Consider the following 12,313-nt stretch of genomic DNA (forward strand, 5'->3'; position numbering starts at 1 on the left):
CAGACCTGTGGAGCCCAGTGTACCCCGCAGCAGAAAGTGAGATTTTGCCATTTAATTCCAGTGATTTGGATGCATAATTATTAATTACAGTGAATTTGCCAATTAATTCCAGTGATTTGGATGTATAATTCCTGTGATTTTGCCAATTAATTCCAGTGATTTGGATGTATAATTCCAGTGATTTGGATGCATAATTATTAATTACAGTGAACTTGCAAATTAATTCCAGTGATTTGGATGTATAATTCCAGTGATTTTGCCAATTAATTCCAGTGATTTGGATGTATAATTCCAGTGATTTGGACGTATAATTCCAGTTGGAATTGTTTGTGTCACTTGGCTTAGTCATACAGCAACATCATTGCACCTCTTCGACATCTATGCGTGAGGTGCTGTTTGGGGCCTAGTTTTTGAAATGTGCCATCCTGTGTGACACTGCCATATGAGTCCAGTGGTACTGCTGTATTAGTCATGGGGTACTGCCGTATAAATCCACCAATTGCAGATTTTTTTAAAAGTGACTGGAGCGTGCTGGAGATGCTGTCAGTGGACCGAACAATTGCGGCCCACTCTCGACATTCAGCCTCTGCGTGACACTACTAGATGGGCCAGGTGGTTGTGTCGCTTAGCGTAGTCATACAGCAACCTCGATGCACCTTTTTTTCTTCTTTGCATCATGTGCTGTTAGGGGCCTTTTTTTGATATTTGCCCTCCTGTCTGCCACTGCAGTGCCACGCCTAGATGAGCCAATTGTTTGTGTCGCTTGGCTTAGTCATACAGCAACCTCGGTGCACCTTTTTTTCTTCTTTGCATCATGGGCTATTAGGGGCCTTTTTTTGATATCTGCCCTCCTGTCTGCCACTGCAGATGCAGACACGCCTAGATGGGCCAATTGTTTGTGTCACTTGGCTTAGTCATACAACTACCTCATTGCAATTCTTTTTCTTCTTTGCATGATGTGCTGTTTGGGACCTTTTTTGTTATATCTGCCCTCCTGTCTGCCACTGTAGTGCCACGCCTAGATGGACCAAATGTTTGTGGCCACTTGACTTAGTCATACAACTACCTCATTGCAATTCTTTTTCTTCTTTGCATGATGTGCTGTTTGGGGCCTTTTTTTTTTAAATTTCCCTCCTGTCTGACACTGCAGTCAGTAGCGGATCTTGCCACGGGCAAGCAGGACTTTTGCCCGGGGTGCCACCTTCCGGAGGGCGCCGCACCATGGCAAGATCCACTACTGTGCCCCCCGCTGTGAATCCCGCCGCTGTGCCCCCCGCTGTGAAGGGAACCAGACGCTACGTGTCTAGTTTCCTTTCGTGGAGTGGACCTTTGCTGTGCGGTGCATGATGACTTCATCGCACGCCGCACAGCATTGTGGCACAGGCGCTAGGGGTTTCAATTGACCTCTAGTGTCTATGCTGATCCAAGGAGAGGAGCGGTGCCGGCGGCTGTCTGCAGTGGTCTGGAATCAGGAGCGGGGATAGTAAGTATACATTTTTTTTTCTCTTCCAGCGGCACTACAGGGGGCACAAATGGGGGCGTAACTGACCGCGCCCCCGTATGAAGCCACGCCACTATCATTTTGCCGGGGCGCCACAAGGGCAAGAACCGGCCCTGACTGCAGTGCCACTCTTAGATGGACCAGGTGTTTGTGTTGTCCACTTGTGTCGCTTAGCTTAGTCATCCAGCAACCTCGGTGCAACCTTTTGGCCAAAAACAATATTGTGAGGTGTGAGGTGTTCAGAATAGACTGGAAATTAGTGGAAATGATTGTTATTGAGGTTAATAATACAGTAGGAGTAAAATTACCCCCAAATTCTGTGGTTTTAGCTGTTTTTATGTTTTTTTAAAAATCATCCAGATCCAAAACCAAAACACGAAAAGGTGGTTTTGGCAAAACCAAGCCAAAACCAAAACACGAAAGTGGAATTAGAACCAAAACACAAAACACGAAAAGTGCCAGCCGCACATCTCTAAATATAAACACTGACTGCACACGATTATCCCGCAACAGTGTACAGTTTTAGCAATCAGCAGCGCAGTCCTAGTACCATCTCACTGCGGTGTGGAGTGCACTGTGACTGACAGATGAGAGGCCAGGTTGCGCGGCCCTTCTTCTCATTGTTCTGAGGCGCCAGTAATGCCCCTCGTGCTCAGCGTGAGAGGTAGGTGCGGCGGTGCAGTGCTCCCAGACCCCTCACCTCATCCTCCATAGTCTGCTTTTCCCTGGGTCATAGAGTGAACACACAGCAGCTGGTAGCGCCGCTGCTGCCCATTCTCCCCTATGACCCTGTGCAGGGAGGGATGCTGGCGTGCTGTGGCTGAGCATGTGGGTGTCCCTGCGGAAATGCGGCTGCATTGTGTGAGAGCTGTGAGGAGGAAGACCGGATACATTAGCGGGGACTGGGAGCCAGTAAGCACTGACAGGCAGGCAGCTGCTGGTTAAGTTGTCTGTGCAGCCTGCTCTTGAAGCTTGGCATCATAACAAGGATGCGTACATGGCATAATTGGCAGGGGCAAATGCAGGATTTATGCAGGGGAGAGGCGGAGACTGAGATGACCCTCTATGTTCAAGGTTTGTTAGTGTTTGTGTGTATGTAAAGTATGTATAATATATATAGAGAAAAGTATTGCGCCACTTGCAAAGTAAAATAACGCCTATATGTTATCTGGCAGTTAAAAAAATTCAAACACACATATATATGTATATATTTGTATAAAACAACACTCCACTATTTATATGGGCCTCAGCTGTTCCCCAAGTCTACAGGGGTGGTAAGTCCCTGTGGAAAATTTTAGATAGGAAAAAATGGAGGGGTTCTAAGCGACCAATGGTGTTTACATTAAATATAGCTGATAAAAGGACAATACTCAATGTATATAAAAATATGTATACAATTTATTATAACAACAGGAGCAATAAATCAATAAAAAAACCTTGAGTAAAAATATTCACATCTGACATATATTCATAAAAAATTCAAATGATTAAAAAATCTTTAAGAACACAGGTAAAAAAAAAAATATATATAAGAGCGTTTATATATGAATAAAAGATACATGTATATCTTATCTTAGATAGAAGTTATCTAGGGTTAGCCAAACGCGTTTCGTCTCAACAGACTTCCTCAAGGGGACTTGAGGAAGTCTGTTGAGACAAAACGCGTTCCACCAGGACCCCAGAATGCTGGTTCCTGGATGTCAACAACTGTGAAATGCTCCTTAAAGCTGTTAACAGGGACTGTCAGTACAACTGGCAACATGATAATCAATCATTTCGGAGTTAACATTTATCAGTCTCCCAGTGCTGACATTCCAGGGTGGACCAGCATGGTGGATGTCAACAAGACCACTACATACCTTCTTCGCACTGGCGCATTTACTGTATAATGAGTGCAGTGTGTTCAGTGCACATGGGACCCTGAGTCCCCTGCACCCATTTCTTGAATGCTTACCCCTCCGGAGAAAGGGCCTGATTCAGAGGTGGTTGGGGCTGCTATCAATGCTGTTTCCTTGGAAGCAGCAGTGATAGCTCAGTATGGTGATGCAGCAGGAGGCATCTATTACAAGCAGACGCCGCCTGCTGCAGTAGTGATCTATCCTGCTTCCCAAGACACAGCATCAGACCAGTCACTCACCAATGGGCAGTTTTCAGCACCCATGGTGACACGCCAGCTGCTTGTCGCAGAGGACAGGAAATCTCCGTCAATGACGGAGATCCCTGGCCTCTTCTCTCCTCCTGAACAGCTGCAACACACCTCCATTTGGAGAAATGGAGGCCGTCGATTCCACCTCTAACCCAAACGGCATCGGCTGTCAATCACTGATAGCCTGATGCCGGACCGCGAGATACATTGCAGAACCAGCTCACGCATGCACAGAACGGTACTCCGTACTTTGCGCATCCTGTCACAGAACCTTCGGGATCTGAATAACCCCCTATGTGCAGTTGGTTCTATATGATGAACTAAGTAAGAGAAGTGCTGCAGTAAACACTGCTTCATCTGTAAGGAAGGAGCGAGAGGTGTATTCAGTCATACATACTGTACATGGCATAGTAAAAATTGGCTACTCTACTATGCATCATTCAGGTACTTCCCACCACAAATTCTCAAAACAGAAGTAGGTAAGGTATGTGATATACTTGGGAACAGGCATCATATTCAGCTTCCGGAAATAAAGATATATTATATTTATTTATTTATTTGGGGTCCCTTGGGCTGCCACTGATTTTAAAATATGATTATGTAGCGATAAGACATTTATGGCAGCTGTATGATCGATCTTGGATATGCCAGTACACTCACAGACGTCTGAAGGTGTAACAGGATGAAACGTACAGTAGCTTAGGTCTGGTATAACATGGTCCCAAGGAGTATTATGGATATGCCAATCAACAGGGATATAAGCAGTGGGACATATTCCCAAGTGCATAGATTGCTGCCTATGTGGCCAATTACATGAACAGGACAGGATATATTGTCTACCTAAGACCTCAGTAGTAATCTCTCTTGTAAAACCGTCTCATTGCTGCATTTTGCTTTCTAACAAAAAGCAAATCCTTTTAGCCCAATAGTTTTATCAGCTGAGTGACAAGCCTCAAACTATTCAGTGATTCCTTTAGTCTTATTCTTTATTTTGATTTCTTTTGATTTCTCTTAATTATGGATTCATGTTTTGCTGTAAAGAAGACCACGGGACACATTACGAGTGCCAATTCCACACAGCGAGGAAAGCACACGCTCCATCCAAAATCTCAAACTGTAGATAATTTCTTCAACAATTACCACATTGTTTCTGCAAGTGTGGAGCAGACAGTATGTTTGCACACAATGTTTATTTGGGGGCTATTAAAGATTCATGAGTGTGTAGGTGAAGATGCTTTGTCAATGTGCTGCCAGTAGCAATACAATTACAAACAGCTATTGGTCAGTCCTACTTGTAGATGGCCAACGTATTTCTTTTCTGATGCTGCCGATTCTACTTCTGGGTACCCTGTGAATGATTTCTTCTATGTGATTGTCGAAATGGCATCCATCATATTTGTACATTTCAAACAGTGACATGCGGTGAGGTCATAGTCTGGGGAGGCACTGATTGATATATATATATATACCGTATATACCGTATATACTCGAGTATAAGTCGACCCGAATATAAGTGCAACGTAGATGTTGTACACAGTGCAGCTATTTTTTGCCACTGTGCATGTGTTTATTATGCACTACGTAATACATGTGTCTATGATGCACTATGCATGTGTCTATGATGCCCTATGCATGTGTCTATGTTGCATTGTGCATGTGTCTATGATGCACTACGTATGTGTCTATGTTGCACTAATCATGTGTCTATGATGCACTACACATGCATGTATGTTGTACTATGCATGTGCACTGCCCATGTGTCTATGATGACTACGCATGTGTCTATGATGCCGTATGCATGTGTCTATGATGCCCTATGCATGTGTCTATGTTGCACTGTGCATGTGTCTATGATGCACTACACATGTGTCTATGATGCACTACGCATGTGTCTATGATGCACTACACATGTGTCTATGATGCACTACGCATGTGTCTATGATGCACTACGCATGTGTCTATGATGCACTATGCATGTGTCTATGATGCACTGTGCATGTGTCTATGTTGCACTACTAATGTGTCTATGATGCACTATTCATGTGTCTATGATGAACTACACATGTGTCTATTATGCACTGCACATGTATCTATGATGTGCTACGCTTGTGTCTATGTTGCACTACGCATGTGTGTATGATGCACTGCACATGTATCTATTATGTGCTACGCACGTGTCTATGTTGCACTGTCCATGTGTCTATGTTGCACTGCACATGTGTCTATGATGCACTGCACATGTGTCTATGATGCACTATGCATGTGCCTTTGGTGCACTGCGCATGTTTCTACTCGTATGTTGCACAGCACATGTGTCTATGTGTTGCAGTGCGCATGTGTCTATTATTCCCTGCCCATGTGTCTATGTTGCATTATACATGTGTCTATGATGCGCTGCCCATGTGTCTATGTTGCATTATACATGTGTTTATGATGCACTACGCATGTGCCTTTGGTACACTGCGCACGTATCTACAGTATATTGCACTGCACATGTGTCTACGGGGCCTACTTCAGATATGGTTGGAGTTGCGATCTGTGCCACAAAGTATTGTTCCGCGTATGCACGAATGGGTCCTGCAACACAGGATGCAGGACGACAGCAGACTGTCAGTGATTGACTACTGCCATCTGGGGTGTGGGGAGGGGTTTGTGAAAATGGAAGCATGTTGCTGCCGTTTACGGTGGAGGGATGAGGCCAAGGATCTCGATCATTGAACAGAGATTTCCTGGCCTTTGCGCAGCACCATGGGGGTTGTAAGCTGCCTGATGATGACTGAGTGATCTGATGCATCCTAGGATGCAGGTTGGATCACTACTGCAGCAGGAACCGTCAGCTTGTAATAGACACCTCCTGCTGCATCACCATACAGTGCTATCACTATTGCTTTCAAGGAACTGATAGCACCTCCAACTACATCTGAAGCAGGCCCAAACTGCAGTTTGGAGACCCAACCAGTGGATATCTCATTACAAATCCCGGCAGCTGCCAAATTTGCATATTTTCACACAGTGCTGCATACACATTCACAGCTGCGATTGTATCCAGCAGGAGAAACTTTATTAAAATTAAAACTTTATAAAATTAAATGTATTAAATTATCGAGGAGAGGCAGAGCAAGGTGGTACCTTGGCTGCAGAGGAAAAATGTTTTCTATAGGAATTGGTATGTGTTCAGCTCTAGTTAAGCAAACTTTTGCAAGTCAGTTTAATGGTGGAAAATGATGATCTATATTATAGGTGGTTTGTGTAATGTAGAGTGTATTATGTAGCTGATAATGTGGTATGTGCGTTGTGGTTGTCAACTGAGCTTTTCAGCATATCTGTCAATAAGGCAAATGTACTGAGCAAGTGGTCCATCAATAACTGCGAAGGAGCACCACCATGACCTATCCAGTGTCCTGTGACCTGGTTGTGAATCATGTCTTAATTATGTCATTTGTCCCTAGTGAATTAGTAGCTAGCATTCTCATTGGTTTAGCCTCCAAATCAGTTATTTGATTTTCAGCTTCTTATTCGCTATCGAATTTCTGGGGAGATTTATCAAACCTTCTAAAGCAGTGTGGAGATGTTGCCCATAACAACCAATCAGATTATAGCTATTATTTATCTTTCACATTCTATAAAATGATATCTAAAATCTGACTGGTTGTTATGAAAAACACCTCCTACTTTGTGTTAAGGTTTGATAAATAGCCACCTTTTCTTATTGAAAGTGTTTCATAACGTTATTAGGGATGATAAATCAAACCTCAGAGAGAGATAAAGTGGATAGATAAAATACCGACCAATCAGCTTTTAACTGTAACATTTCAAACACAGCCTATAAAATGACAGTTAAAATCTGATTGGTTGGTAATTTATCTCTCTCTACCTTATCTCTCTACAATTTTTTATACAAATCCCCCATTAAGGTTATATATATATATATATATATATATATACACATATACAGTATATATACACAGTATAGTTTATCAGCACTCACATCTTTCATGGGTCAACTTCAGGGGTGCAGCCCAGACGGGTAACCATCCAGGTCCGGATAATATTAGAGCAGAACAATGGTGCACTCACCAATACAACAACGTTACTATCTTCCTTTTTAATCACATCATAAAAAACGGCAGGTCTACATTTCGGTCCTGTACGGACCTTTGTCAAGACAAGCAGAGTCGTTCTCCTGGACTCTGCTTGTCTTGACAAAGGTTTGTACTGCCGTTTTTTATGATGTGATTAATAAAGAAGATAGTACCGTTGCTGTATTGATGAGTGCCCCATTATTCTGCTCTCTCTCTCTCTCTCTCTCTATATATATATATATATATATATATATATATATATACACACTGTGCAAAAGTTTTAGATAGATGTGGAAAAAATGCTGCAAGGTAAGAATGATTTAAAAAATAGAAGTAATGTTATCAATTAACAAAATGCAAAGTGAATGAACAGAAGAGAAAACTAAATCAAATCAATATTTGGTGTGCCCACCCTTTCCCTTCAAATCATCATCAATTCTTCTATGTACACTTGCACAGAGTCAGGGATTTAGTAGGATTATAGTCAGCTGTATGATTAACCAATCATACCAAACGGTTGATAATGAAATACAGTCATTAACTGAAATAGAAACAGCTGTGTGGGAGGCTTAATACTGGGTTAGGAACAGCCAAACTCTGCTACACAGGTGAGGTTGTGGAAGGCAGTTTCATGGCACAGGTCATGCACCATAACAAGACTGATCACAGCAACAAAACACAAAGTAGTTATACTTCATCAGCAAGGTATCTCCCAGGCAAAGATTTCAAAGCAGACTGGGGGTTCAAGATGTGCTGTTCAAGTGCTTTTGATGAAACACAAAGAAAGGGGCAACGTTGAAGACTGTATAACCAGTGGTCGGCCAAGAAAACTTGCATCAGCATCAACTATCTTCAGCATAAAAAAGAAAAAGGCATACTAGAAATGACGATATGGCCCCCACAGAGCAGGGATCTCAACATCATTGCGTCTGTCTGGCATTACATGAAGAGACGGAAGGATCTGAGCAAGCCTACATCTACAGAAGATCTGTGGTTAGTTCTCCAAGATGTTTGGAACAATCTTTTAGCCAAGTCCTTTCAAAAACTGTGTGCAAGTGTACCTAGACAAATTGATGCTGTATTGAAGGCAAAGAGTGGTCATACCAAATATTGATTTGATTTAGAATTCTATTCTGTTCATTCACTTTGCATTTTGTTCATAATTTAACTCTTTTATTTTTGAAAGCATTCTTACTTTGCAGCATGTTATCCATACCCGCCTAAAACTTTTGCACAGTACTGTATATGTCTTGTCACCCAAGGTCTATTGTGACCTAGAGGAATACATTCTATCAAAAGACAATTTAACCCCCCTCCCCCTACACACACTCTTACCCTGAATTACTAAATTATATGGAATCATACAGATAGGTGTTATTGCAGATCTGATTGCATTTACACATGTGACCGAAGAGGTAGGATTGAATTGTAGCTGGGCATTGATAGTGAGGGAAACAGCGAATTCAATAACACATAAAGTTGTCATTTAACCAACAACCAGGGTTGGGGAAAAAGAAATCGGGAAAAAAAAACAAAACACTTTTTATTCTGGTTTAAACCTTTTTTTTTTTATTAAACATTTTTTTTGCATTAATGTTTTCATGAAGAAAGAAAAAGTGAATCCTGCCTATTATATTTATACTGTGAAATACTGCGATGTATTAGAAACCTTAATCAATCATCTGTTAATGCTTTCTAACATTCACAAACCAAGTTGGGTTGTTAATGTTAGAAAGCATTAAAACATGGTTGATCAAGGTTTCTAATAGATAATATAATAAGCAGGATTCAATTCTTGTCCATTAAAACAGTAACGCAAAAAAATCCAGGTTTAAAAAAAAATGGTTTAAACCAAACAAATGTTTTTTTGTTTTTAGTTTTACAAACCTGTTTTTTTCCAACCCTGCCAACTAGCAATAAAAAAGCTAATATATTTATGATAATGGAAGAGTTAAGCAATTTTTGAATAAAATATATGGGGCCGCATATGAGGCCCCCCAAATCTAACAGCACATCGACCACTGAACTAAGCATTTCTGCTATTGATTTTATGATGTTAGTTGGTTAGAGGTCATAGCAAGTACACATACATTACTACCATACCTATATCCCAACATACAGTAATTCCACAGGCTGGTGCAACCAGAGTCAGGTGTGCTAGGAGGTATACAGGCACGGCACCTGGTGTACGTCTGCTTAAAACACTTTTCTAGTTAGCCAGTTTGCTTTTCCAATACATAACTATTAAGAAGTTATTCTGAAGGTTAAATGCATGGATCTAATTACAGGGTACTTGACTGCAAATGTGCAAACTGATGGATGAAATAAATAAGTCTTTGATTGTTTTGCTGCTCAGAAATAGATAATAAACTACCCTTTTATACTCTTGTTCCTTTTTCATCCCGCCTGCCAGCTTCCCCCTCTGTGCTCATAGCTGTCCCATTGCAAAATTTAGCATCTTTGACGTCACACACACACTCTGCTGTCATTCTGGCCTATAAAAGATCTATGAGCTAGAAATGTGAATTATCTTATGGTAATTACACAGTTCCTACACGTCCCTTATTTCCAAACTCCTTTTAGCTTCAATAAATAAAGCAGAGGAAAGAAAAAATAATAATAACTATATATAAAAGTCAAGGGCAAAGTGTCCTGGTGGTAAAGCACAAAATCTTTAGCAAGTAGTAAACCTGAGCAGGTTGGTAATGAATCCTACTGGGATAACTTGTTCACTTCTCACTGGGCATAGATGAGCAATATATTTTCATTACTAGGGGTAAAATGATTTGCATACACTAAAAATCTCTGTCACGGTCTTTATCAACATAAAAAGAACTCCCAGCAAACGAAGCTATTATCACCCTCATTCTTTCATTATTTATGAGGAATCGGCAGTGTACACAGTAATTTTATAAATTAGACAAACTATAAGACTGGTGAGCGTGAGATAATTAACTGAAGTCTAGCAAGGAGGTTCAAAAGGGAGAGAAATCTTTAACTTTGTTATGTGAGCCATCAGTTGCTGGAGCTATTGTGCTATATATAAAATTGCCTCTTTTATTACAGTATATTAGAATATTTTTCAGACAACATAGTATGGCTGATGCTAATGGAACTTTGCACAATGTAGGAGAATAAAACATGAGAATAAAGAAAAACAGAAAGATGCAAAAAAAGATAAATGAACTATTCCCTCTATCTTGGGAGCTGTCAGTGACCGAGAAGAGGTTTTAATGCATCACTGTGATAAGCCCAATGGATTTCTTACCACTAGGCAACAGTGTATCCTTGTCTACAGCATAATAGACTGTCATGCTGCAGCCTCACCAAATATTTCTCTGTAGCATTGTGTGATATATAAAGGCTGTACTATCCCGGCTCGCTCTAATTAAGTATTTTCTCTGACATATTGTTTCGTTGTCTTTTTTTTTTCTTATTCTACTTTTCATTTTCTTTCCCATCTTATTTTACTCCAGTGTCTTGTGACTCCGCCGGCTCACTTACTTTCTTTTATCACAGCTAGCTAGGATTTTCTAGGTCTGCATTTATGTTCCTGCCATTCTGCATAGAGTTGTTAAGGCCCGTGGCAGGGTGTCTAAATGCTCAGCAGTCTCTTGACAAAAATGCAAACTGCAATCTCCATAATTGCTTAACAGTATTTCAGTGAGTGCAGGAAAAGGGTAAACAATGATCACATAACGTTACGTTGCATGTCAGTCCAGTTCCTATTTTCTCAATAATAAATTATTAAATATAGAATAGGCTTTATAGTGTGAACTCTTGCAGTGGTTGCATATAAATAATGTCTCGGACTTAATAGGAATAAACTGCCTGGACACACAAACTGGTGGAAGAATTAGACTCTAAAGTGTTCAGCAGACAGACCTTTGGAAATTGCACTTTTCAATAAAAATGGCTAAATTACCTTCAGCCTACCTACAGTAATTAATTGTAATATAGGAAACTTTATTATTTTAGCATTTAACTATTTGATGCAAATGTGGTACCCCAGACCCTCGGTGTACCTACATGTTGAGTCCTGCTGTATATAAAACGTATACTAATTTATGCTGTGCCATCATATTTACTGGTAGAGCTTTCAATCACAGTATTGCCACAGTGAGAGGGCTAAATGAGCTTTCATGTGCCTCAGACTGCACAAGGACACTACAGAGGACAGTTGATGAGAGGAAGGATTTGAACCTGCTCACGCTGCAGGTGAGATAGATCCGGCAACTTGGCCAGAGGTTATAAATAAAAGTTCTAACTGACAGTTGGGAGAGCTGAGGTAACAGTCCAGGGAGTAGGATCCTTGCTGCCCTCTAACAAGAGGTCTGGTGTGCTGGCAGGGGGACAGAGTACAGGAGGCTATGGGAGACAGACATATTATGGGTGGAAAAGACACTTGAGGCTAGTCCCCAGCAACCATTGGAATCGGATACTGTTAATAACAGCCTGGAGGGACGGAGTAAAAGCAGCAGTGTCCGGGGACCTGAGTGAAGGAGAGAGCAGCGGTGAGCTGGGTGATGTACCTCACATTCGCACAGCCTAAGTTATGCGGCCCAGCACTGATACCAATATGGC

General features: G+C 41.3%; 1 protein-coding gene across 5 annotated transcripts in view; it reads left to right on the forward strand.

The window, feature by feature from the left end:
* The window catches only part of GRIN2D (glutamate ionotropic receptor NMDA type subunit 2D), a 1,339,090-nt gene that overhangs the window by 189,146 nt on the left and 1,137,631 nt on the right, over positions 1-12,313 (forward strand). For 4 of the 5 annotated variants that reach the window (XM_063942780.1, XM_063942778.1, XM_063942781.1 and 1 more), the window contains exon 1: positions 12,023-12,243. The exons of the other annotated variant lie outside the window; for it this stretch is intronic. The gene's annotated coding sequence lies outside the window, so the exon portion shown is untranslated. Of the gene's footprint in view, positions 1-12,022; positions 12,244-12,313 lie in introns of those variants that run through there. 5 annotated transcript variants of the gene reach the window in all.

This window comes from Pseudophryne corroboree, chromosome 10 (assembly GCF_028390025.1).
Source record: "Pseudophryne corroboree isolate aPseCor3 chromosome 10, aPseCor3.hap2, whole genome shotgun sequence".
Lineage (NCBI taxonomy): Eukaryota > Metazoa > Chordata > Amphibia > Anura > Myobatrachidae > Pseudophryne > Pseudophryne corroboree.